General features: G+C 44.5%; 1 long non-coding RNA gene across 1 annotated transcript in view; it reads right to left on the bottom strand.

Moving 5' to 3' along the window:
- LOC308189031 overlaps positions 1 to 26,614 on the bottom strand; it is a 52,869-nt gene extending 26,255 nt beyond the window's left edge. Inside the window, exons 1-6 of the long non-coding RNA XR_013945954.1 lie at positions 25,441 to 26,614; positions 24,628 to 24,715; positions 22,278 to 22,418; positions 20,194 to 20,245; positions 10,459 to 20,077; positions 4,272 to 4,362 (exon numbers count right to left, since the gene is read on the bottom strand). This is a non-coding gene — a long non-coding RNA (uncharacterized lncRNA). The remainder of the gene's footprint in view (positions 1 to 4,271; positions 4,363 to 10,458; positions 20,078 to 20,193; positions 20,246 to 22,277; positions 22,419 to 24,627; positions 24,716 to 25,440) is intronic.
- Positions 26,615 to 27,717: the final 1,103 nt, after the last annotated feature.

Genomic DNA, 27,717 nt, shown 5'->3' with positions numbered 1-27,717 from the left:
CAAAAATTTAGACAAGTAAGGGAAAAGAAGTTCCTGTACTAGAAGTAACATCTCGGTGCAAACAACCCTCAGATTTCCTCTCATCTTAAAAAGAAAATGATACCTGGACACCTTAGAGAAAGGCCAAGAAATAACAAGAGAGATGCGGTCTCAATGTCAGCAGTACCAGTGATATTACTAGCATTATCTTCAAGTTAGTACAGTGTAATCTTGATGTAAGGAAGTTGTTTCCAACACAGCACAGCTCCACCACGAAAAACAAACTTCCAGTCCATTTGGAACTGCAGTTTGCAAAACCGTATCTCTGCAAACTCAAAAATGCAGCCATTTTACTCTTTTATAGGGGAACAGACCTCTGTTCACCACCTTCATGCATGTAAAATTATTGGCTGGCCAAGCCCGGGAAATCTCAGGGTAACACACAGTGTTTGGACATTTTTCCATAGGGTCTAACTCCTTAAATAAGCTCCTTCTGCATGAGACTGGCCGACTTTTTAATGTTTACATTGCCGATAAAACATGTCCTCTGGTGTCATAGCTTGACATGAGTTTAGGTACAGATATGAAACTCTGAAGTTGAGTAAGGGGTCAAGAACGAGGCATGTTTCTCTTTCACAACCCCAAACCGGGCAGCTCGGTAAGTGTTGAGATGAAACAGGTACTGTTTGGCTAGAGAGCTCTGTGTGCTGGTCCTATCTTATGTCAACTAACCCAAAGAAAAGACCCTAGCCCAGGTGGAGCTGCTCCATGCCCTACGATGCTTGCAAGGATTTGATGATTGCAGGTACTGGCTTGTGTCCGCCTATGCATCCGGGACCATTCATTCACTTTTCCTGAAATCCTTTCCTTTTCGGAAGGAAAACCCAAAGTGTCTGCCTGCCCACATGGAAACGTACTGCATGTTTCAGTCAGAGCTGTTGAGACAGATTGCTAAATTTAATTACCAGTTCCAAGGGCTGAGGCTGTGAATGACAGGTCAATTCATGCAGTGAGTTAGCAAAGATTGCTGATAAATGCTTTCTAATTGAAAGGATGATAAAACACCTATTACTCACTGAGGATCTTGAAGGATGAGTTAGTCCTGGGGATTTCTTACACCATGAAGATCAAGAAGTGCTAATCTCATCAGCACTCTGCCATCATTTCCTACCCGCCTTGTCACTCACAAGATTCAGGAAGGATGGTGATATTGCAGGGGGCTGCCCTGTCACTGCTTCCTCACTCCTATTAAGGAGATGAATAGAAACAGGCAGGAGTGGCATGGCTGAGGTCTATTGTACTCTGGAGAATATCTGACATTTTTGTGAGTTAGGAAAACAACAAAGAACAAAAATAACCTCTCACAGCTCCCTTGGAAAACTGACTGCATTAACAATGTCATATCCTTCGCACAGCATCTTTTAGCCCGAAGCGGTCTGTGCAGGCTTGTGGGCATTACTTACAGCTATACCAGTGAACTGTTGAACACAAGCAGTTTGGACCTGGAAAGCTGGACTTTGCCCTAGAAAGACCAATATGCAGGCACATGTGCCCTTTTTCACTGACCAGGGCATTAAGACAGTAACTCTGGCAATAGGATATAGCAGTCATACAGGAAGAGAAATGCTCTTACATTGTCACAGTCACAGCAGGAAAAGTCCTGCGCATAGATCTTACCCAAAAGTTACCTTCTACAGCACTAAGTGACACAGCACTTGCTGCTGGGAAGGCATGAAAACAGCCACCACCAGGAGCAGAAGCCTCTGCTGCCTTGCTTCCATGCTGCGCAACCCTGGATGTATTTTCTCATTTCTCCCTCTCTTTCCCTTTCCCTTTTCCTTCCTGCTCTTTTTGCTGGTCTTTTTAGAGCGTAAGATCTTCAGAGTTAGGTATGTATTTGCACAGTGCCTAACACAATGGGGTACAGTCCTAGCTTAATCTTCTGGATTCTGCTGTCATACAAATAATAACTCACACCAGATAGCTGACATACAGCCACACTAGATCTAAGGCTGGGACAGGGCCAAGTGACACAAGCCACAGAGCATGTATAAAGTGTAGTTTTGTCACAGACAGAAAGTCAAGCCATTTTCAAGTCTTTGAGCAGCAGACATCAACTTACCTGTTCGGATGCATTCCTTTTCCCTTTCTCCCCCACTAACATATACACACAGATTTTGCTACACGTTATTTAACATTTACATCCTGAAGCCCAAGGTTTTCTGGGAGGTTGCAGCACTCCTGAAATTGTGCTTAACACATTTAACTGGTGACAGATTTACTGTCTCTACATCTACAAAAATCCTTTACACAAAGAAGAGCATTTCCCATGGAAATGAGTGCTCTAGGCTGGAAGTCTGACCAGACATTGGCATGAGGAGAGAAAGAAAATAGTTAAACTAATTAATGTAAGAAAGCGGTCCAGTGACAGCATGATTCATGGTGCTTGTATTTACAGAATCGAATAGCATACAAGCTTGTAAAACTGTTAGACCCTTTTCTTTTAACTTCAGACTGCCCAAATTCTTCAAAGTCTAGATTGGTCTTGGTCAGCTCACTCCTGTACTCAGTATGATTTCCCCCAAGCCAAAAGCCTCAGGCTATGGGCAGACACCCTTTCTGATGGTCAGATGTACAGGTAGATTTGTGACTGAAATGCATGAGGTAGATCAGACAATCAGCTCCGTCAGTAAATCTTAGAAATGTAACTTGCAGAAAAAGGACAGTGATAAGCAACTGTGGGCAAAAACTTCTTCTGGCAGCTGGATTCAGGAGACGTTGTAGTGCCTACAACATTGCACTGACGCTTAAAACAGTTTCATTTAGTGTCCTACCATGGACAAATGTCATCTCATGCCACTTGCTTTAGGCACACGTCTTAGGCCTGCTCTCCACACACTCTCCGTACGTTATAATTATATACCAAATATAGGTGGATACTACTATATATACATTTTTAATTGATGTGGTCTCTAAGAGTACTGTCCCTGCTATGCAGATATCTATGCTGGTATAAAACTGCCTTTCACTGATGAAGTATATTATCTTTCTAACTTGGGAATAAGCCCTTGCCCTTTACATACATATAAAGTGTCACGCTCACATTCTCACTGAAAGATTTTATTTGGGAAAGTACCCCTGCTGAAGCAGGCTAGTCCATAGTTGTGGTCAAATACAACTTCAGTAAAGGCTCCCCAGCCATTTTCACACATACTCCGGCATAAAGGACATGTATCTCTGTGAAACAGAAGCTCTTCTCCTTCCCTCCATGTTCTTATCATGAGTGAGCATCCTTCCGATCAAAGACTGTTGTTGGATCCCAAGAAAATGCTAAAAGTTACTCTTACAGCTTCTTGTTCTCTCCCCTTCCCTACGTTGCAGTGCACTGCTTAGGCATTTGCTCCTACAACTATTCATTGGGCTGCACTGTAAATCAAATCAGGCAACTGTTCCTTTTCTATTTTTCTTTTTTTAAATAAAAATATCTTTCATTCTTCAGGGTGTTTTTTTTCTTAAAACACTTTCTCAAGCCAGCTGCAGCTGCAGCCTCCATCTCGTCAAACCACAGCCTGAATTAGAATCCATTCAAACGAATAGAACAGATATCCCAAGTTTTAGATTTCATGCTTACTGCAAAGCTGAGCAGATGTGAAGCATGTTTACAAATGCAGAGACATTTTGGGAGTTGCCCTGTTTGATGTCTGGACTTGTTTTGTACACACTCCTTATACTGCTGCAAGTACTTGGAGGAGGATCCTTCCATGGTGACTTTACTAAATGAAATAAAATGAAGCCTCCTTCTGTTTGAGCCAAAGGGAACTTGGCTTAAAGCTTTTTTTTTTTTTTCAGTTGCAAGATAGCTCTTCAGCTTATATCTTACTGTGTCATCAGTAATTAGGCATGTACAGGAAATCAATCTCAACAGGGATGTAAGATTCAAAACCTGCCAGTAAGCGTTAGATAACAATTCTTTTTAAATACAAGCTCTTTAAATGGATGCTTATTAGTGAAATACAGTGCCTGAGTCAAACTCCTAGATAACCTGACGATAATTAATTTTGTTCAAAGAATATGCCTAAACTGTTTTGGTGACCATAGAGATAGAGACCACTAAGATAAAACCTCACCATGGCTCCTCTAGGCTGAGAAGTATGAACAGGCAGTGTAACAATTGCTAGGAGGGATGCCAATGTAAAAACAAACAAACTCTTAACTGAAATTTAGACCTGGAAAACGAATGTCAGCCTGTAAAGAGCTGTTCCTGTTAGCCTAGAGATTCAGGATGTACTTACCCTGTAGAAACCACAAGGGCATTTTTTTCCTCTGATGATTATTTGCGTCAAAAAGCTTTCTTGGATAGTTATTGTAGCTAAGATTTCCCACCTAGGTACACAGGAAAAGACAGTAAAGCATAGATATTTTCTGTTCATAGATATACTTCCATATATCTATATTCACACTACAAACACACGCAAGTAAGCAGAAGGTCAAATACTGAGCTGCAAGGAGGTAGTGTCACTCCAATAATTACATGTCTACACACGTAACACCAGGTTCAAACACTAAGAAGATGTAAACTGAAGATGCTACGTGTAAGTCAGCAGTGTTAGGCCACTTGATGCTGATCCAAAATACCTGTTTTAAGTATACAGGTAGGACATGCCCTCTTAAATCCAAGCAGATCCACTGAGTCAGAGATAGTTTACAGAGAGCCAGATCTGTCCTTTTTTTTCTTCCAATTGCAGCCTATTAATCCATGATAGTTGGAAAATAATGAAGATCCATTCAAGTTTATGATTATATCTAAAAACTCCTGCAGACCATTGGGTTACTTGCAGGAGTTATGCTAGTGAAGTTGCTCCAGCAACACAGTTCTTGAGATGCAGTCAGCAAACCAAGACTGAAAAAACAAAGAACCCACAGATCAAGCCCAAAAGGACACACAGCTTGTTTCATTGCTTCTGACAGCAAGGTAGTTTAAGCAACGCTTTCCTTTGGGCATGTGTCCTTAGTGATTTTGTAACTGGGAAGGACCTATAAGTTATGTTGAATTGGGGTACTGCCAGTAGCTATTGCTTTCAAGACCTTTACGCACTGAGATGGGAAGAATGTGTCCATGAAATAGATACTAGACCATGTGTGTTTGTGCATGTGTGTGTCAGCCTCAGAACCAGAAAGGCCTGAATGAGTTAGATCTGTAAACTTAGCTCCCTCTGGGAAAAATCCTCCTTCAGAAACCTTCTACTTTTTCAGAAAATACACGTTCTTGTTATTCCAGCTCTCCCCATCTTACATACTATGTAATTCCAACATGCAGTGAGATCAATGTTTACACTGGCATAAAGGATTCCTGCAATTATGGCATGAATGAGGAATAAAACAGCAAGACCATCCTACAGATACACAAACTGATCTATAGGAATCAGTTTGATCTATAGGCTTAACATTCATGAGTAACAGTGCACAGGTACCTGGATGCATCTTCATCCTTGCTCATAAGAGTTTTCACTTAATGACCCCATTTAGTCTAAGCTCTTCTATAACACAGATAGAGGCACTGGAAGACACTTTGAAGTTGAACAGACAATGATGTGCCTCTCTCTTTCCATCTTGCATCCGTACCCTGTGGTTTTACTCCTACCTCAAAGCTGGAAAGAGACAGGACTCAAGGGGAAAATAAACCAGCAGATCCTCTGCAGAGTCACTGTTTTGGGGAGAGAAAGAAGTGGGTGGGATGGAGAGCAGTTCAGAAGATCCATAGCTGACCACTGGGGTCCCTCTGCGCTGCCTGTTGCACCCCTCAACTCTGTGCCACTTTCAAACTTTAGGGGCCCTTTCATCGGACCTAACTTCCAGCGACAGTCTGTCTTTATGATTTTAGAGCTACCTGCTAGCTCCACAGCTAAGTGGCTGGAGCAATAGGCCAGTCCTTTCCCCCCACCCATCTGCAAATCTCTCTGGAGTAGAGTGTGAGAAGGGAAGAGGTCCTACCCCATGTCCAGCCATGGCAGCTGAGATTAGCAGGGAGGCGCCTGCAGCTAGCACCGAGGTTCGACCCCTCCATGTCCAGCAGTGGGGATTTCTCAGATGAGTGCTCCTGTGTTGGAGCTTGCTCCCCTTGGCAGCTGCTCAGACCTTGAGTCTAATGACCTTCGGGGCACTGTGCAAGCCTCATTCGTTTTGTTTAACATTCGATTAACTTTTTCTGGGTTTCTCCTGTAATTTAATACAAGATTGAGGCCTCCACGGCAAACAGGAATGAGAAAAAATATTACTTCTTAAATTTTTCTACAAAACACTGCATGACAGCAGAATAAGTACAATTTACTCAGTGCAATCTAAAAATAAAAAATAAAAAAATACCGAAATGCATACAGGAAAACAACCCTAAAATTGACAAGCCTAAACACACTGTCAGAGGTCTGCAAAAAGTTGGCTGGCTCTACTCTTCTCCTGGCAGAGGAAAGAGTTCAGACACAGAGCAGAGATACAGCAAAAGGCCAAATGAAAATGCACAGTCTTTTTTGTAGAAACACCTGCTATACTAAGGATGCATGAAATGTTTTTCTATTTCATTTCTCTCTGAGCAATTGCTAGAGCTGCTACAGAGCAAGTACAAAAGGAGGTGGTTTATCTGGCAGTCAAGATGTGGTTCTCATGATGAAAGAGTCTGAGGACTCTTGTGTTGGCATGCACATACCAGCTACTCCCTCATGTGATCCTCAGAGCTGCAGCTCACTGATACTCCATTTTTTTTCCAGGTCAAGACTTCGTCCTAAAGTTTCTGAACTCCTTGCCCAGGGCTTCAGATCTTCTCCAACCACAAACAAACAGACTGCATCAAGGAATGACAGGTTAGCCACCTGCTCATGTCCTAGTTCCTAATAACAAAGATGGGAAGGTAGGGAGAGGAGGAGAGATTTAAGGGATTTTAAGTGTTACCTATAATTTGACAGTTATTAATCATGTTCCAACTCTCTAAGTGCCTCCAGCTCCTTCATAATTCAGTATGTACCTGCAGAACTACAAGGGTTTCCATGGAGCTGCATTAGGTGAAAAGAAAAAGAAAAAAAAAAAAAGTACTTCCCAACGCACTCCAAAATTCATTGGGTGGATTATGCTGTTGAGGTTGGTTGAGCTTTTCCAATAGTCCTTACAATTCACATGGACCAAAACAGGGCAGGGCTGGCTTTCAGAGTCAGCAGGGTTGGAGCACATTGCATTTCTTCTAAGATAAGAAAGAGGATCATTTCACACTTTGCCTAGATTTGCAGTAACAGAAGTTTTCTGTTCCTGGGCAGACAGCAAAACACAGATCAAAGCTACTCATTCTCCAGAGGTTGGACCTGGTGAGACCCAGAAAAAGGAAGACACAGGTACTTTACTTTATGTGCCTCAGCCATACAAAAGGACAATCCATTGCATTGCTAGGTCCTGTTAACCCCACAGTTAATGCTGTGTGCATTGGGCTTTCAGCTGTGAAGATTTTCAGTTTGATTCCTGTTATGGCAAGATTCATCACACATAATATCCCATTGTTTTGGGACCCCATGCAAAACGCTGCACCTTTGAAATCTACCTCTGCATCCATATTTTGTAGCTCTTGCCCAGACATGCTTTTTGTTAACATTTTTGGAAAATACAAGGGCAAATCAAAAGTTTCCTATTCTGCACGACGAACATATGATGAAAGTAGGGTACTCAGCTACCCTACTGTTCCTCAAAACAAGATGCTAGGCATAAAAATTTCACCCAGCTGAAAGCAAATATATACCCCTACTCTAAGGCAGCAGTTCCAGACAGACATCAAATGAACAGAACTTAAATGAAGAACAGAAGCAAATGATGAACTTGAGCATGAGTAGGCAAACTGTTGAGGAGAAGAAGGGAGAGGAGAAGCCATTTTGCAAGACTATGTGGAGGGAATTTGAGTGACTCACAGGAGTAGCAGCTTTCACTCATTCCAATCATTGAAAAACACCCTTGGTCCCCACACCACGGTGTCTCCATGCTTACAGGAGATATCTTGATGTTCAAGTGGCAGACCCGTGGGACTTCTCCCTGTCCTTTCAATTCGCTGGCACAGCAGTAAGACCCACAGGGTTCTGGGGGGCCTTGTGCTGATGCGAAGGGCTGCCTGCATCCCCCCTGCTTTGGGACCGGGTGATGTGGGGTGGCTCAAGGGCGTGCTCCCTTAGGTTACGGTGGCCATGGCATCAGTGCCTATGTGTTGCTGTAAAAACAACTTTGATCTTCCTTTGTCTTCTGGCAGAAGCACAGCAATGGGAAGGACAAAGAGGGAAGTGGAGATCACAGAGTATGCAAGCACCCACCACCTGGGAATCCCCCAAATATGGGAGAGGTCTTCCTTTGCCAGAAAATTCATCCAGCTGTTTTCCCAAAGGGCTCTTAGGAGCTACAGATATCTATGCATAACAAGGAGCATCTTTGAGCTTGCTCTACTTTTTATTAAAAAATCAATAAGCACTCTCTTAATTCACTTAATGACATCTTTCATTCACTTCCCACACCCAGTCATGCACTGAAATCAGACTGACCTTAGTAAACCTGTATCACTCTTTTCCTGGAAAAGCTTGGCATTATTTCCTAGTAATAACTGCAGAAACCTTATGGAAGAAGCCAATTAAGCAATAAAGTACAATAAAGTACGAACTATTACGCTAACATAACCATTCACACCTATGGTATTGCTACTAGATTCACACCTGCAGTGTTACGTAAAACCAAAAGCCGGGAACTATTAAAACAAGCTAGCCAATTTACTATTACAATATAATTTGTGCCTGGGGATACACTGCAGAAATTATAAAATATTGATATGTATTTTTATTTGAGTGTGAACAAATATCTGAATTTTAATAGGGAAATGATCAAGTAGTTTAAGAAGTGAATCAGATGTAGCTTGACCCATTTAAAACTATACAAGGCAAAATGCTGAAAAGCAGCCTGTGGGCTGGGAGCCTGCAGGAGGAGAGGAAAGGTGTGGATGAGGTGACACCACAGTGTCTCACATCTGCCCTGTGGCCCACTCTGACAGGACAGGTACTCGATTGACCTTAGCTGGAGTATCTCATTGAAGCCAACAGAGCTATTATGTACATAGGGCTAGCTGCTGGGATGGAAGCAATTTGACAGAAAAAAAATTAAGTGCTTAGTCACAGTATCTAGCATGCATTCTCTTTGAAATATCCCCCAGTGATAGCTATCATAATTATACTTCCTTACTTAGATTAGTTACAAAGCAATTAGACTCTGTCATCTGTTCTTGCTCTGTGAATAGTTTCAGTTGAGTTGAAGGCACGGGACATGGCACTACACAGCTGTGTCAGCAGCTGGCTGCCCCATCCTAAAGCACTTCCAAACAAGGAAGAATTAAAAACAACAAACCCAGAGTCTGTCAGAACTCCCTTCCTTATCCCTAGATTCTTCAGAAAACAAGAAAATGACATTGTCTTACACTTTATTTATGCACGGGGCTGGACTTTCACATTTCCTTTGATGTTGACCCTAACTGAACCAGTTGCAGAATACTAATGACGCAGTTGAGTGATAATATTCAACTCGGGTACCTGGGACATACCTTTCCCGTCTAAAATGGTGGCAAGCCAAAGAGCAGAAGCAGCCTCCTAATGCTCTAATACCTCTTAGGTACAGGGGGCATGGGGGAGCTTCATGCTGCCATGCCAGCGCACCTGTAACTCAGTGTCTGAAGTCAAACATGGCCTTGCAGGCAAAATAAGGCGCCCATGCTCATGCAACGTCTAAGAAAACACAAGTATTAGTGATGGCTCCTTTGACAGGCTGGGCCCTTAACTAACGAGCCCCATAGCTTCTGTGTCTCCTCATGGACCTGCCTGCCTGAGGCGGGTTGCCTCCACTTGGCTACTACATCCTCCTTTTGCCTGACCTCCTCTGTGTCCTCTTCCCTGTCTGCCTAACGAGCTGCCATGAAAATAATCTTCCCCTCCTGCTGCTCCGACCTTGTCCCCGGGTGCCCTTGGAGGCGAGGCATGCGCCAGCTCTGCTGTGCAGAGGCCACAGCTACCTTCGCTGGTGACACTTTAACCGCAAGCAGCCAGGCGGGCAGGCCAGAGGTCAGAGTGGTCCCCGTGCATCGCCTCTGCTCACCGAGTCCAATTCTCCAGTGTGTCCTCGCTCCTGCAGCCGGCCTCCTTGCACTGTTGTAAAACAGCACGACGTCCCCCCCCCCAAGCATTAATCTTGCCCTGGTCCTGGCCAGCCCAGGCAGGGGGCTTCAGGGGTGCTTTTGGCCTCAGGTGGGCCCCTTGGAGATCTCCAGACCTTGCCAGGTGCCTCCAGGGGTCCACGCACTAAAAGGTCCAGGCCCACCCTCTCCACAGGGGGCCAAGCACAAACAGAAGAACCTGGTGGGAACCCCACAAATTAAAGCCCACAATGTTGCTCAGGACTACGCTAATTAGTTCAATAAAATCTTACCGGCTGGGATTTCTATGGAAACTCAGCAGTCCCTGCCTCCGCCAGCGGTGACACCATCCAACTGCTTCAGCAAAGGTGCTGGGAAGTTATCAGGGACACTTGGCTCAAAACCGAGTTGTCTTGCAACATTTTTCTGAAGTGCTGTTTGCTTTGGCCTGTGGATTCTAATGAGGAAAACAAACAACAACAACCAAAACACAACAAACACCACAAACAAGTAGATAATTTCTAGGAACACACTAATGGCTTTAGGGATGAAGTCTGTGAAGAGAAAAAAAAAAAAAAGGCAAAGGCAGTGGAAGTTGTGAAACTTCAGAAATGTCTGGAGCATGCCCAAGGCTTGTATTAAAATGAAAGGGGGTAAAAATGGGTCGGATCTTTTTCTTTTGAATTTGTATTCTACCTGTTCAAGGGGCTCCTTGAAAACTAGTAATGACCAAAAGTGTATTTCATAACTCTGAAAACAGAAGAGAAGTAAAAACAATCACTTTGTTCTCTGCCTTTTCTGTGAAACAACATCCCTTTAGAAACACACAGCGCTCTATTCAGTATCCAAACTGTGTTATTAAACTACCAGACATACACACAACTCTAAAACCTAGAAATACAGAGCAGGGGGACACTATTTTTTTTAAAGAAGCCATTTCTAACAATGTGGCAAGGAAAAAGAAAAAAAGGGTGGAAAGACACATTTTATATTAGGACCAGATGTGGAAAGGGGGGAAAAATTAAGTTTGTGCCAGCCAGCATCGAGGAGGATTTTTATGCTTCAGCTTCGGAGCTGAGCCTGCAGCACGCCGTACCACATGCTGGTATCAGTCACTCTAAGGACGACAGCATATTAGCAGCATAACGCTCTTGCCAGCAGAGAGCAGGGAGCTGGTAAACTAACAGCAACCTCTTCTCTCTGTCTAGTACTTGCAGCCTTTCGGAAAGTTAGTGAAAGCCTGTTCAAACTCTGCTGCAGTCCAAACTTCAAGCCCATTGAAAAGCTTGCTCTGGCCCCAGTCCAAAGTCCAGTGTTTTATTACCAGTCTCATGTCTTTCTGTCCTTGGTCTTCTATTATCCACTTATTTTCTTAGCTTTTTAGAGAAAAAAAAATAATAAAGCATCCTTATAGTTCAACAACTATCTTAACAAATTCTGGTACATGCCGTGGACCTCGTTAATTGATTCCACATCCAAAGCACAAGACTTTGGGCTATTTTTGTTGTTCAGAGCTGTACATTGGCCAACATCCTCTGCATATAATTAACCCCCTATTTCCATGGAATCTCTGCATTAACTTATTACAGGCTCAGCTGGTAATGAACTCCCAGGAGAAGTCCACATACAAACACTGGCCATTGGCTTTGCTGCCCACGTGGATTAAACAAAAATTAATCTCATCTATTTGGTTATTCATTTGGTGTCTTTAAATTGGAGGCGTTTTTCTGCTTCGTTTGATGCACACAAAGAAAGAGGGATCTGGCTACTGAACTTTATCCAGAAACATCCATGTGTGGAGCAGATTAATGGGAACTTTTCATACCCATAATAGCTTTACAGCAGCGAAGTAGAACACGCAGTTCTCCCCGGGTGACTATAGTGCTCTGGGAGACAGGGAAAACAAATGTGGCTAGAAGATAGTAATGTTTTGCTCATCAAGCACTGCGTAGTTTAGACATCATTAAAGTGACATGTTTAGAACTAAGCCTGGGAGGAAACTCAGCTACTACGGTGTATGGTTTTTTTTAATGCCTTTTCTTTTTTTTTTTTGGTGACACTCTGAAGCTTTTGGACACTGCAGTAAAAAGAAGGATGTGACAGACAGAGATGTCCCAAAGCAGCTGCTGGTATCAAGTGACCATATGTAAAATGGTAAAAGGAAACTGACAGGAGGACTAGCAAGGAAAAGCAGCAGCAGCAGAGATTACCAATTTTCCCCCTCTACCTGCCTCCCTTCAGAAATTAGGCTTTATAAATTAAGATATCAGATCAGCTATTTTTATACCACTTATAACTTAACACATAGCGAGCACCTGGCTGGGACCCAAAAGATGAAGGTCCTTTTCCAGGCTTTGCACTGACCACAGATAAGTCACTGTACTGTTGCGTGCCTCAGTTTCCCCATTGGTAAAGCTGGAGTAACAATAACCACATCCCTTGGAAAATGCTCTGAGAACTACCAGGGAAAAGACTGTAGGAGAGTAACTCTAAATGAACTCATTTCTCCCCTACTTCCTTAGCATCTCATCAAACCTCTCCTCAAAAAAGGGGTGGCTCTTGGGTTTTTGGGTTGAATATGCCATAAGTGGTGATTGGGTGGGTGGCACTTCATCTACCAGCTTGCATGTCATTGTCTGTGCTGTTCTTACACCACCAGAGAACACAGAACAGAGATCCTCCTGCAGTTTTTGACAGTACCTTTCTTTATATTGTATGGACATCTCTCTGGTCCATCAGACCTGCATGGAGGTTTCCTGAACAGATGTCATGGGGCCTCTTGGTCTTCTCTCTGCCACAGCCACAGAAGCTGCTTCTTGGCATAATTTACTTCTGCACATTAAAACATGAACTTGAGCCTCAACTTGAGCCTTCCAAATACTTGGTCTACCTTTAGTGGACAGTACTAGACCCATTTCTCACTGGAAGTCCTTTCCTCTAAACATCCCCTCCCCACTTGTGGGGAAAAACTCATTACTTGGAAAGGTATTTACACAAACTTTCAGTTGGCAGAGGGGGTCCATGTGCTGTTAAATCCCACAGTCCAGTTTAAGTCCTCTCCTTGTACGACATTCCTGTTGTTGTAGGGCTTTCTGGAAGAGGAGCAGAACTGGAAATATGCTTTGGGGGTTTTCCTGGCCCAGACAAGCACTGCTCTTCTTGCAAGTCAAGGATGGAACCCATCAGAGATCAGGACCTTGAGCTGACCTTGGAGGTGGCCCGAACAACCTGGAGGACCGTAAGCAGAGTGAAGTGAAGGGGGCTATGCATACACCTGCTGCCCTCCAACCTGGCCGTGACAGGACACCTAGTCCCAACCCCGCTGCCTTTACACTTGCGAACAGGGGTAACAAGGACAAAAAGGCTGCAGCTCTGCCTTTTTCAGGGTGAGCTTTCCAGTCTCACATGGCAGCGCAGGGACTCACTCAGGTGGTTAAAGGCTGGGGCAGCGATTCCCAGCCGGTCAGCACCCGAGCCAGCTGGATTACAGCCTACGTGCCTCAAAGCCTCCCACCACCGTGCAGAAGTCGCCTTTGACAAGCAGAGGCAGATGGGCTTGGGGAACAGCGAGTGCAGTGGCCCAGCTCATTCTCTGAGGCATCTCTCCCTGCCTGTCCCCCACCTTTCTCAACAGCATCTCCTGTGTGTTGTGGGGCCGGGGGAACAGCTGGCTGTTCCTCAGCAGCTGCTCCTCCTGGCCACCTCCATGTCCCACTGGTGCTGCTGGTTACGTAGGAGAACAAGCAGCCAGGGTTTTGCTGGGGTATGTCGAGAAGCAAGAACAGCCGTCATGCCACCTCCGTGGTTGCAGGAAGCCACAGCAGGTCTCTGCAGGCTTGCATGGGTGAAGGCCCTCATGGAATAGTGACAGGAGCCTTGTAGCCCTGTGTTACCTATTCCAAACTCTGAACAGAAAACATTAAAAACTGCTGAAGGACTTAGGAAGAACAGCTTCCAAGAGAGGGCTCAGATCCATTGCCTTAAGCATCCTACATCTGAAAACCACCAACGTGCCCCCAGGCCACACCACCACAGGTCTATCTGCAGAGCATCCAGTGTGCTGCGGCCTGGGGCGCCACCATCACTCGTCTCCTCATGGTTTTCCCTCAGACTGACAGACTAGTGACAGGATCGTGACTGGATGTTTCATGCCTTCTGCAAGGTTTTAGGTCTGGGCAGAAAACTCCAGGCTTTGTTTGTCTGACAGAGGTCTCTATTCGCTTGCGAATGCCTACCACAACCAGCTGGCTGGCATCTGCCAAACAAGCAGAAGAGCAGGAAGCAAAGCGTGTCCACAAGACGGAAACCAGGCTTGAGAGCGCGACACAAAAGCAAGTGGGGAGGTGTCTGGGACCCACCCACTTCTTCAGAGCAGCCTTTCAAGCTGCTGCGCCACTAGTATTTAGCCGGTCGACCAGTTCATCTAGTCAGCAGCATCAGCAAACAGCTCCACTTAAACTGTGCTGCTGGTACACTCTGCTCCCCCATGCAGCTGCTGCCAGGACATTAGCGCTGCCTGGGCACAGCTGGAAACTAACCCACGAGCTCAGGGACCGAGGCCATGCAAACGTGCAGTGAGACACATGGATGAACCAGCCACTGGACGGCTGACTCAGTTTCTCCAACAGAGCCTCCCCACTCGCCTTTTTCCAGATCCAAAGCGTCTCTGCCTGGTAACAGCAAGAGGAGTACAGCTACGAACAGCCTAGGGCAGAGCAAGAAGACAAAGCAAAGCAGAACTGGCACTTCTGTTTACTGCATCAAAGTCAACACTGGAAGGACATTGCTATAGTTGACTGTAAACAGTACAAGATGGTTTTTGCAAGCAAACAAATTGGTTGAACGTGTCCAGACCCGTGTTCATTACTAGTGTGGAGACGAAGCTGGTGGGATTCTTGTGGTGCTGAATTATTTGGCTTGGTACAAGTACACATTCTCACATATGAGTTTTGCACCAAAGTACAAAAAAACGGTGTATGAGAATTGGTACTCTAAGAGCAGGATTGTATCTAATCTAGCAGTCTTACTTTCTGTTAAAATTCCCATGAGAACAACGGTGTGACTGCCCTTTCTTCAATATTTGCTAATGCTTCTAAAATACTGGGAAGAATTTTGCTAATCATCCATTTCCTTACATTTTGCAAAGCAGCTGAAATAAAACCTTAAAAACTACAAGACATGCAACAACTAGTGGCGGTTTGTAAGCAGCACCAGTTAAAAAACCAGCCAGAAGATTACAGCACAAAACATTTTTCAAAGGAAACTCAATAGCAGAGCATTGTCGAGGATGTGATGAATGAAGATTGCTGAGTTGTCTTTGAGGATGGATTTCGCTTCCACTGAAGTCAATTAGACCCTAGGGGAGAGATTTAAGGAATTCATTTCTCATTCAACCTGAAGCCTTCTCAAAGGAACTTGCATATCCATGCTGATATCCAAAACCTCCAGCTCAAGCACCCAAAACTCAGACCACCCACAGCTGTCGTGCATGTTCAGGTCTCCCCAGCAGAGTGAAGGGGAGCCTAGTGGATTGCCAGCTGCCCTGTTCCCTACTTCTCGTATTCCCTGACCCATGGAAACCACCTTCAGAAATGGAGGGTGGTGACCGTCACACACCTCCAAAGCAGGTATCCCATGATCTTCCTCCCTTTTTAGCTTATTCTCCTCATGGTGCTTGGGGTGAAACACATCAATCCATCTGTAATCACACATAAAGTGCTATAGGAGAGCTCTGATAAGCTGCTAGGACACAGTTATTGTTACAAATCACATTTGCTTTTTAAATTCAGGGAATAAAGAAAGAAAATCCATCTATGGTAAAAGCAGATGATGCTATCTCAGGAAAGGCTAGAACTTCCTGATCCTTAAAACATTTATCAGAACAGTGTCAGCTAGGTTTTTAAAACACAATCTCTCTGTGTCAAAAATGTAAATTTACAACAGACGCAGGTACTTTTCCAAAGTTTTACCCACACATTTGCAAGGCCTCATGCTGACACAGTGAGGAAGTTCTACCAGCTCAACAAATAGCAGGATTTTTGAGGTGAGTTATTCAGGCCAACTCAGGCTCTGTGACCATTTACTTAGCTTTTGGTTTATTTTGGTCTAGCCTAAAACTGACTTCAAGATCAATTATTCTGGTTTAAAACAAAGTTGTCCACGCATGGCTTTGTAACAATTTTAAACTTTGCTTTCAGTCATGGAAAGCAACTTTCCCACATAGCAGAGGACAGGACAAGTTTTAATTCACACCCTTATTTATTTTAGAATTCCTGTGTGGAGCTATTCTTATTTTGGAATAAAAGCACTCATGCACAGACTCAAGTAACTAGGGAGTCAGAACCCATGTAATTATTTCTGAACATTTTGTGTGTACACCAGCATTGTATCAAAATGCCTGTTCTGTATGCCAATTCTGATGTAATGACATCACTCACTGTAAAAGATTATTTGGGAATTAAAACCAAAATAAACAGGTATTATAAGGAAAAAATATTGCCACATGAGGGCATGCTTCATCTCTTTCAAAAGCTTGCCTTTCAGTCTCGGACATTTAAGGCAAGTTACATTTCTAGACCTAGTTTTAAGAAAAAGAAAACTCAGTTTTTAAACATGATTTGCTAGGTTTCTAAGGTACAAATTAATTGCAAATTTATTACAAACTTTGAGAAGAAATATTCTTTGCTCCCATCCATGAATATACTACTTTTCTAGGCTGGCAGCAGCACATGCTTTGGTCTTAGGGCAGAGGAGATGAGCTACCTGGATGCATAATACTCAAGTTTTATACAGTTTGGTTCCTTGCAATAACCATAGCAAACTAAAACACAAAGCTACGGAGGATATAAATTTCACCTTTTGCCCAATGGGAACGGTTTCCTGGTTGATCAGACACACCATGGGGAATAAGGGCAAAGGTTGCCATCTCCTACAGTCTGCTTGCAAAAAAGGGCAGGGTTGAGGGGTTCCCCAGCTTTAAATCTATCTGGGTCTGTCTCTTGCTGGACATGACCACACAAGCTTCAGTGCACCCACAGGGTCCTCAAATCACAAGATCAGTACCAAACTGGCACATCACCTTTAAAGAGTCTTGTAGAGACTCCTGAAATCATGCAGTAATCCCAGCAAAGCCCAAGTGACCTGCACTGCCACCTTTTAGGCAAAACTTTCCACCTTTTAGGCAAAAAAAGTCCACTTTTTAGGCAAAACTGCCACCAATAGGCTTCTGGAGCCTTGGGCTACTGACACATTTGTTGTAACAGCCCAGAAATGAATTAGATTGTACTGATGAGTCAATGAGAGGTTAATCTCTCCATTCAGAGAGCTGCACCAGAGCAGGGAGGATCCTTGAGACTGCCAACTTTCTCCAGTCTCCGAAGCAGGATTTTGGACCCATGGTAGAGTACAGAGATAAACTAAGAAGTAACAGCATCCAAGCCTTTGAGTCACTAGAAGTAATTTTTCACTGGTGAGTCACAGTATCTGCACATCCTTGCTTCCTGGAAACTTAGGGTACTTAAATACGTAATATCTCACTTGAATATCATGTCTGTATCATGGAGACAGTTCTCCAAAGTGTTTCTCCTGCTACCTTTCAGCTCTAGCCAGTGTCCACGGATGCTAAACATGCTAAAGGACCCGGCCTCACGATTACTTGCTAAAATCAAATGGGAGGGGTTTTAGTAACTTCCAGAGGAGCAAGGACATGCATTCAGTTTCAGATACCTGACACTCATCTGACCTGTGCTCAGCCATCCCTGCCAGAGAACAGCAGCTCCTGGACGATTCATCTTCAGCTTAATCCAGGGAACCAGGAAGCTGCAGAAGCTGTGGCTGTGACAGCACACAACTTTGCAATTTTGGCAGTCTGGGCTTGTGCTGACTAAGATGCTAACACTGACAATAAGAGACAGCTTATTGGGGAATCTTTCTTCGGCTTCTCCTTCTATCCCAGAGATGTAAATCCACCACACTCGTCTTTCACCCCCGCACCCATGCTCTAAGATGATTTCATCTGGCCACAGAAAAGACAGATGAAACACGAATGCTCCAGCACTTGTGGAAACAGGTGCAAGAAAAGACATAGGTGGAGGGATAAAAAAATTGATAGATGTTTTTTAATCCTTTGACCTCAACAGTATTAAATTCCCTGATATTTTTGTTGTTGTGAATGTGTTTCCATCATAAAATTAAAAAGTGACAGGCTTTATGGCTTCATCTTAAAATATCAAAGGAAAAGGCACTGTAATGTTGGATGAGAGCATCAGTCAGCCTCCTGGGTTAACACTGACTAAAATTTTGCTCTTCCTTCTGAGATTTTACCAAGAGTAGTTTTGGGTTGATTCATCAATACCGAAGTAACTGGATATTTATAGCATCCATGGGGCTGGATACATCACTCCCCTGGATGAGCAGAGCCAAAGAAACAAGAACCCTGGTGGCGCAGAGAGGCCACCCTGATTGATGCAGGGGCCTGGCTGTGGAGGCCGCAGAGGGTTCTCCCCTCTCTGCACCAGGCCCACACAGGCAGGAGGGCAGGTGCCAGCCCACCCTGATCCACACCACCACCATTTTGTAGGCAGCCTTGGCTGGGTGTCAGCAGGAGCCCAGCACTGCCCCAGTCAGAGCAGGGAGATGAAGGAGCACTGCAGATTTGGAGGGGGGAAGCCCTTCCTTGTCTGGGTTAAGCAGGATGGGGACACCTGATGTCACCGGCCTATCAAGGTGCTTGTCACCCAGCACAAAACCTCTAGGGAAGGCAGCAGGATGCAGAAGATGTCCGCCTTCCTAGGCCGGTGACAGCTGAGGCATCAGCTGGCTTACCAGCTTCCCCCAGGGGCAGCAGCAGGGCTGCCGAGAGGAGCCTCTGAAGTGGCTCACACTGCACCTCCAGACAGAGCGCCTGGTCACCATGCTGATACACTCCAAAATCCCTGAGCTACTGATGGCAGCTGGGCTAAGGCAGTGTTTTAACTGGACCTCGCTTCAGCAGGTAACAATCCGCCTTGTAGGCCACTGCCTGCATGTGGAAATCTCTCTCGCTTTTATTTAATCTTGGGAGATTCCCTAATGACTGGAGAGGAAGGGAAATTACAATGTCCCAAAGGTCTGAAAGGCAAAATTTCAGAAGGAGCTGGATACTGAAGTTCCTTTTGCACGACTGCAAACCCCAGCCAAAGCCCTCAGGCACAGTGCAGGTAGGTTAAACCAGATCACTGAGTATGCCCTTACGCAGGCACCATCGTCAATAGGATTTTTGCCCCACTCACAACAATGAGCCTTTTTATAAAGCACCAGCTTCCTGATCCACCTTCACTGCCAGTGCTGGAAACGCTGACAAGCAAGCTCCAGCTCATCGAGGTGCTGTGGCCACGGCAAAGCCACCCCCTTCCTCCTTGCCTCCCCAGCCACAGGAGAGCTGGCCACAACCCTGGCTGTGTCACGAGCTCTCAAGAAATTGGCAGGCTTGGCCTTGCCACTGCTGAGGTGCGAGCATGTGTTTCATTTGCCTGGTAAGCCGTGGTAGAGTGGCGGTGAACATCTGGGTTGAGAAAGCTGCCGCCACCGCTTGCCAAGCATAGGTGAGTCAAAGCCCTGACAATGGGTATGTAAATGCAAAGCATTTACAGACAGAACAGGAATAAAAACCTCACACTGTACTGAGAAGCACAAGGCAAAAATCACTGGTCACTGTAAAAAATAAATAGAAAGTTAGGCTTTCTGTGGGGTCAGAGCTAAGCATGAGCTCTTGCTTCAGCCCAGGGACAACTGTGTCCAGCCTCTGTGGAGGAGAATCCCCCTTTGACTGGGGAAGAACACAGGCAGCAGGCACAAGGAGAACAGCACATGGCAGCGATCATGAGAGAGTGGCAAACAGCCATCCTGACTGGTGGTCACAAAGCTGTCCAGCAGCTGCACAGGGGGAAAAGAAAAAAAACCAGCAAAAGAGAGATGGAGTGGAGGAGGAGGGGAGGAAGTTTTAAAGACAAACAGATTGAGGGCAGCCTCTCAAACAAGTCAAAACTCACGGAGACAAGCACGTTCCTCCTCTGAGAAAAGTCCCAATAAAGCAGGAGGCATCTGCGAATGAATAAAAAAAAAAAGGAATAAAACCTGGACAAGTAGGAAGCTGCAGTCAATCAGCTTCATACATATTTAACAGGAATGTTCATCCGAATAGAGGCCTGCCTGTAGTGCACTGGAAACGAGTCTGCTGCCCAGGAGGAACACACAGAAAGCCTCGCTTACAGCCAGCATGGGACAGAAAGGCAGAGGATGGCTCACTGTTGTCGGGGAAGACAGGGAAAAAGGAGCCCTGACGGAAATGGAAGAGATGGTGAGGGATTGGGCAGCCCCTGCTCCTGTGCTGATAAGATATCCAGGGAAGGACATGCTCTCCAGTCCCTGACCCAGGGAAGAAAGGAGAGACCATGCTCCACTTTGCAACGGAAATCTCACTCCTGGCACCGGCTGCAGGGGACAAGCAGTGCTGCTGTCTGTGAAGCCGGAGAGGTTGAACCATGGCCCAAGAAACAGCACAGTTGCCCAAGCTGCGATAGCCCCAGAAAAAAAAGCTTTAGCTCTTGTTTTCTGGTCCAAAGTTCCTGCTCTCAGTGCAGCAGAACAGCTTTGACAAGCCAGAGAAAGCCAGAGGAACATGTGCCAGGATCGTGACTGCTCTCAGGAGGATGTGGGGTAGAAGGATCGCGTCTACATGAGTCTCTCTATCAATGGCCTGGATCCAGGCATAGACTTGGATTATAAACCTCTTGACACACACCTCAGTGGGCTCTTTCAGACCCACATTAGCAAGGATTCATGCCTGACAGAAATATGCTGCACTGAACCACCTTGCTTGTGCTCCACCTCCACCTTGGCTGAACCGACACCTCTGCAAAGACAATGTGTCCTGTATCAGAGCTACTCCACAGGCAGTCCTCTGCAACCCCTTGACACAGAACATCACTCAACAGATGTATTAATATACATCGGGCTTGCCCCTATTGGTACAAAAATGAGAAACCCACCTTAGTCTACTAGCTTGGGAAATGTCATTGCAGGATTCCCCCTGATTATTGTCCTCCAGCGGCACCCCTGTGAAACACAAAGACAATTCCTACCAAGACCTATTTCCTCTCTATCCAGCACAGCCTGTAATAGGAGTTCTGCAACCCCAGCTATGTCCTCGCTGACACCTGCTCAGCCTCAGAGCCCTCCAGGGGTTTGCACAAACACGACTGGCTGAACTTTACGGCAAGGCACGGGAAAACAGATAGTCTCATCCCACGGGATGCTACAACCCTGTTGACACAGCTCACAGTGGCTGCTAAATGGTGTTTCCAGAGCAGACTTCCCTCTCTTCAAGATGCAGAGGCTCTCTCTGGGGCAGAAACAATGGCTCCAGCCTGCCCTGTTACCTGTGGCAAATGAGCATCAGCTAGCCAAGGAGAGGCTCTCACCTGGCAGATGGGAAGCAGAACGTGGCTGAAGAAAAAGAGGAGCACACCTACAGCACATGACAGTAGTACGTGATATGTTCCAGAGATACGTGAAAATGACAGTTATGAAAGAGATGGGAGGGGGAAAAAAAAAAGAATAAAGTTTCTTGGCTCGTGTCCAGGGGGAAAGGTTCATTTCTGTCATCAGACTTAATGGCTGAGCCTAGGGAGAAATGCAAATGCTATCAGGTCCTCCCTTCCCAGGGAGAGAGCAGGGTCAAAGGCAGCCCCACCTTTCCTCCCCGCATGCATGCCATCTGCCTCCGCCTGACCCGAGGCTGGCGGTTGTCCTGAACTGCCATTGTAGCCGGGTTTAAGGAGAGCAGCAGCAGTCTGCATCATGCAGGGAATCAGAAGTACTTTTGCCTCAGGCACCACGGTAAGCTCAACGGGAACCCGTTTTCATGCGTCAGATGTATTACATGGATGCCACACATCCCATTTGGCAACTCCCTCAAGTATTGCAAGCTTCTGGACAAAGGGACTCCCAAACTCTCTGGATCTGGCACAGCACTCGCCGACTTGAATTTAGACTCGCATTCTTGGCCAGAAGCCCCGAGCAAGCGCTGTGAAGGAAGCGCCTTCGTCCCCCCTCTCCCTCCTTCCCCTCCTACCCCCGGACGGAAGGCATGTTGAATCGCTCCTCTTCACGGGCCAGGGAGTGCTCTTCTTCTGGAACAAAACCCTCCGCACGGGGAGCTCTGCTGCTCCTGCTCTTCTCAATCCATCAGAAGAAATACTGCTGGGATCCTGCTCTGCTGGAGCCAAAACACATCGCAAAATCCAGCTAGTTTCGCCAAGATTTTGTTTAGGAAGAAAACCAGGAAAACAAAGTGTTCCAGCAGTGTTGAAACATTTATTTTCAGCATGTTTGCAGAGCAACATAGCTTTTTTTTTAATAAAAAAAAAAAAACTTAAACACTACTGTCATTTTAATTTTCTGTCTGTTTGTATTGCATCAGGTAAGCTGCAAAACTCAAAATCAAAACTTTCAATTCACCCAAAGCAAATAAAGGAGTTGGGTGTAAAAAAAAAAAAAAAAAAAAAAAAAGTGACACCAGCTCAAATTCTGAAAGCTATCCTCTATAAAACTGAACTTAAAACTGCATTTTCAGCCTCTGTACAAATGTCAAAAATTATTTTAATTCAATTCTCAATCTACAAAAATCTCCTGGTAGAGATAAGCTTTTACCACTAGGTAAGATGGGACAAGTGCTGTATTGTGTAAAATGTTGTTATAAAAGCGTTATAACTCCAGTAAGACGATCTAGTAGTACAGCGTCTAAAATTTGAAATTTAAAAAAAAGTGAAATTCCCTTCACCTATAAAAGTATAGCACCAGGAGAAAAGCTTTCTGTACATCAGAATTTTACAGATTCCGAAATTATATAATCTTAAATGACGTTTCCCAGCAACGGTCTTCAATGTGACTTTTCAAAATGGTGAGATGACTTCAGCATCCTATTAGTCGTGTTCTCATGTGCATGTATGCACCTCCACTGGTCTTACAGTTGTAAGTTAGGACAGGATTTGGGCCATGATATCCATAGGGCAAACTGCAAATCCTTAGAGGAGAGGGGAAAAAGAGACAGTAACCCTAGAACAATTAGTGAAGTTAAAGACAAGAAAATCTAATAATGTCAATAGAAGCAATGCTATGAGTTCACATAAGTCTAAGTAAAACATTTGGACTTTAGATACCATCTAGGTTAAGGACTCTGTAGGAATCACTGAACTGAGCACTAAAATAAAGCCCCTTTGGAGGAGGCAGCAGCTTTAAATCTACAGAAAGCAACTTTACATACCGACTGCAGGCAGAGAGCACAGAATACTACGCTTAAGCAGAAATTGCAGGAAGCACGTGGGTGGCAATAGCCATCCTCCACACTAGCATTTAGTGGAGGACACTGCGACCATTCCTCTGGATGGTTCCTCTGGGAAAGCTCTGCTCCGCAGCAGGATCCACCACCAAGGTGCACCCCACTTTCCAGGGGCCCCCAGCTGGTCTTAGGATGAGCCTCCTGGAATTACCAGGGATGGACTCAGAACAGTCAGAAATAAAACTTGAGATCTTGGACCTAACACAATAGGTCTTGGAGGCTGTACAAGAGCCACAGAGATCAGATGTCACCCAGTGATTAGGAGAGGGAGGGATAATATCAAAGAGAAGGCAGGCCAGCTACGTTAAGAGGAAGAAAATTCCTTCGATTAAAGCCCAGACCTATGAGTCAGAAGCTCTAGTTTATACCCTTGGCAGAGCTGAAAACTTCCTGTGACATCTTCAGCAAATCCACTGTGCTCCTCAATACAATAGTATAATAATTCATAAGGACCAGAGCTTTAAATTAACTGGAGTTTATAGCCTGCTTGGAGCTCCCAAGGTGAAAAGCACTCTTACCTTACAACCCAGCAGCAAAACCCTCCTGCCACCCATCTGCTGCGCACAGCAAAAGCACTCCCAGTAGGATACCATACACAGTAATACTCAGGCTGATGTAAAACATGCTTTAGCACTTGCTACTTACTGCCATTAACAATAATGGCCCAGCATACTGCTTCCTCCTTTACTTCCTGTACCTTAAAGCCAGCTATATCCCACCTCATTCTTCATGAAGCGAAACTATTCCTATCATTATACCAGGTATATCCAAGTAAACAGGAAAAAAACAGAAGATTTGTTATCAGGTACCATGGGAAGGGAGAAGGATGGTGATTGGCAGTTTTGGCAGCTATGTAAATGGTGCCAGGCATGGCTATTTTGTTAACCACCTCCCTGTCAAGAAAGCCAGTTCCATGGGGATTCATATTTGGAGAAGTCTTTCCAACACACTGCTGGCTCTTATCTTGAGCTGACATTACATGCTGTTCATCACAGGCCATGACAGAAGTTTTAGCAGCAGCAGCAGCTGCCAGAGTAGCAGAATATTCTCTGGGGGAAAAAATAATAATAATAATAATAATTACCTTGAATAATATCAGTTGCTCTACAGCTTTTACCTTCCAGTTGGGGATATTTGGCTCTGAGCTGATGAAAGCACTTTCAGAGTATCAGCTGGAAGGAGTAAGGCATCCAGATGTATTTAACAGAAGTAAAAACCTATGTATGCCCTACATTTCTTGTCTGAAAGTCACCACCCAAAAATAGCTTGTGATCAAGTTATTTTTATTTAGAGAAGAGCCTGTGCCTTGAATTTGGATCCGAGTCCAAATTCCACTACAGTTTTGGACTGCTGTTAAGGTAGGATGCTCCATTCTGGCCCAGTTCAGAAACAGGATGACCAGTAAGGATGACCAGTATTCTTGCTTGCTTTGTTTTGTCTGTGTACGTGTCAAGGGTTCTTTGATGGTTCTGTATTTTTGGATCTGGAAATCCTGAAGAATCCTTAAAAAACACATGCACATTTTCTTTCTGCTTTCTCACATTTCTGAATGAACCCTTGAGCACAGGAGATTTCTTCTTTGCCCCAACTGGATATTCTTAAACATTTTATTACAACTTTCTGGTTCAGCTTTAACCACAGTGGTATTAACATAATAATTAACATAAATTTCTTGTAAAATCACTGTTAGTAAATTTGGATAATAACAAACTCTTAGGTATCTGGGTTTTTGCTGCACTGGGTACCCATCCTAGAGCTCTTGTTTATGCAGGAGGCTGACACAGCTCCACACACACCATTCCAGTTACTCATGTAAGAAACAAGCATTTTACGCATATTTTACAAACATGCTTTGTACAAAATACCCAAGTATGTATTCATCCCCAAAAAAACAAACCTGAAACAGCAGCAACGTTATCTGTTCCAGTAGATGTATCCAGCCCCACATGTATGCCTTGCCCATCTTCAGACCTGTAGGAGGCAATGCAGGAGCTGTCTGAGGCTGCAGACGTTCTGTGGGAAAGGCTGAAGCCTTCTTTTCTCCCCGTCCCTCCTTACTAAAGCCCATGGAAATGCAAATGCTCCCTCTTAAAAGTAAAGCAATGTCAGCTGGGTCAACTAACACCATCTTTGTCAGCACTGAAAACTATCTGACAGACTTCACCTGACAGATTAGGAAGACGTTGGACCACCTTTTCTAACAGCAGAGCAACGGGTACAGGAGCCATCAGCAGAGGGTTGGTAGCAAGCATCTGGAATGGCTGTAAGATCTCCAACCAGCTCAGCTGTTTGAAAATTAATGTCTGTCCACAGTCCTGTGGAACTGAGCTGGTACATCTTCAGACATCCTTACATAAATCTCCAGTGTACTCAAGAGATTTATGATAAACACTTGCTCTTTCCTTAACCTCCAGAACCTTTTCCACCTGCTGAATAACGTAAGATTCTTTCCCCTCAGCCAGCCTGTTCAATATCTATATAAAGCCTGTAGAGAAGATTCAGTGGCACCATGGACTGACTTGTCAGCAGTACACATATGACACCCATCTCTACATCATCTTCACCTCCCATGCAAATAACACCATTACCCAGCTCTTCAAGAGCTTGGCTGAGATCAGCAAATGAATGAAGAGATATTGGCAGAAGCTGAATCGTCACAAGAGCCTGGGCTGAGGATGGTAGAGGAAAGTATCTCACATTTCCATAATATCATTCATTCTCCATCACTGGCATTAAGACTAACTGGAGATTTAATGTTTATCTGAACTCATTCCTCCTGGAAACTCCGATAGCTGCTTCTGCAAAATCCTCAGTCCTTCACTACTATTTCTGGTCAGGTGACTTGCTAGTTTGAACTTGGCCCTTATGCCTGATTTCTACAAACATTTAGAAAAGATACCCTGTGCAAAAATGTGTTGGTCTATTTATTCAGCAACACAAGACCACCAAGCAAGCTTGAGCTGAGTTCTCTGCTCTGCTCACCACTCAGTCCCAGTTTAAATCAAAGGCCTTATTTTCAAAGCCTTCATCACCTTAGCAAAAAAAAATGTAAGGTGTAAGGACAGCCACAGTTATGTTGGAATCTGACAGTTATATTGCTCTGTAACAAAATAAATACTCAATTTGAAGGAATGTGCACCAGGGACAGAGGTTCCCTGGTGCCTAGGACATGACTACAGAGTCCTGACCAACTGCAGGAGAAAACCATAAATCTCAGAAGTCCAGAACAAAAGGGAAACTCCAGTTTTTCAGCCCAGCCTTCCCTTCTCTATTCTAATTGCACCAAAACCACCAGTACTAACAAGTAGTCCATGACTGGCAGGCATGATGAAGTCTGATTTCCAAGGGCACACTCCAGTGCGGGTTCTCCGGTGCCTGACAAAAGGTGACCTGAGCTGACAGCATCGTGATATTTCTAGCACAAACAAGCTCTCTCTTGTGCCTCTTCTTTTTAAAATGTTATAGGAAGTTCAGTTTGAAATTTCTGTTCTTTTGCCAAATTCAGTTGAAACTGACCAGCAGGCCCACACTTTTGGGGATGTGGGGAGTTAGGGCACAATGGATTCACATGCACAGACAAACACACAGCATGAATTAGAGATTGTTTTATTAGGAACCAAAGTTGGCACACCTAAAAAGTGCCCTATGTAAGATGTAGGAGAGAAAAAGAGAGAAACAAATGTTGAAGGTGCTTTGTGTTTGTTTTCAAGAGCTTGTAAAGTAATTAGAGGCAGATTCATAAAGTCACACATAAGCCTTTCAATAGAACAGCAACAGTTAGGCAATGAAAACCTAGAGAAAAATCACAAAAAAAAAAAAATCCACACCACAGTGCCCTAGGTAATCAGGTCTGAAACAACAACAACAAACTAAAATAAACACAAAAGCTGCTTTTCAATTATATGAGATGCAAAATAAGTCAACAAGTCTAGAAAATACCACTGAAATGCACCTGAATCTGCGTCCTTAATTTCTGTTTTCTTCAGCACAAAAATTAGCCTTGAAGAATAAGTCAGATATTTATTTCTGACAACAACTGGCAATACTTTTGTGTGTTTCAAATGCAAGTCCAAGAACCTTTTGAATGGTTAAAAGGTGTGTGAAGGTTGTAAAGCTCAGAAGTCTTGCCAAGGATGATACAACTTTGCTGAATTTGTTAGTCTTACATTACCAT

Source organism: Anser brachyrhynchus (assembly GCF_964034855.1).
Source record: "Anser brachyrhynchus genome assembly, chromosome: 2".
NCBI classification, from domain to species: domain Eukaryota; kingdom Metazoa; phylum Chordata; class Aves; order Anseriformes; family Anatidae; genus Anser; species Anser brachyrhynchus.
Note: the sequence above shows the minus strand (reverse complement) of the source record. Positions and strands in the feature narration are given on the sequence as shown.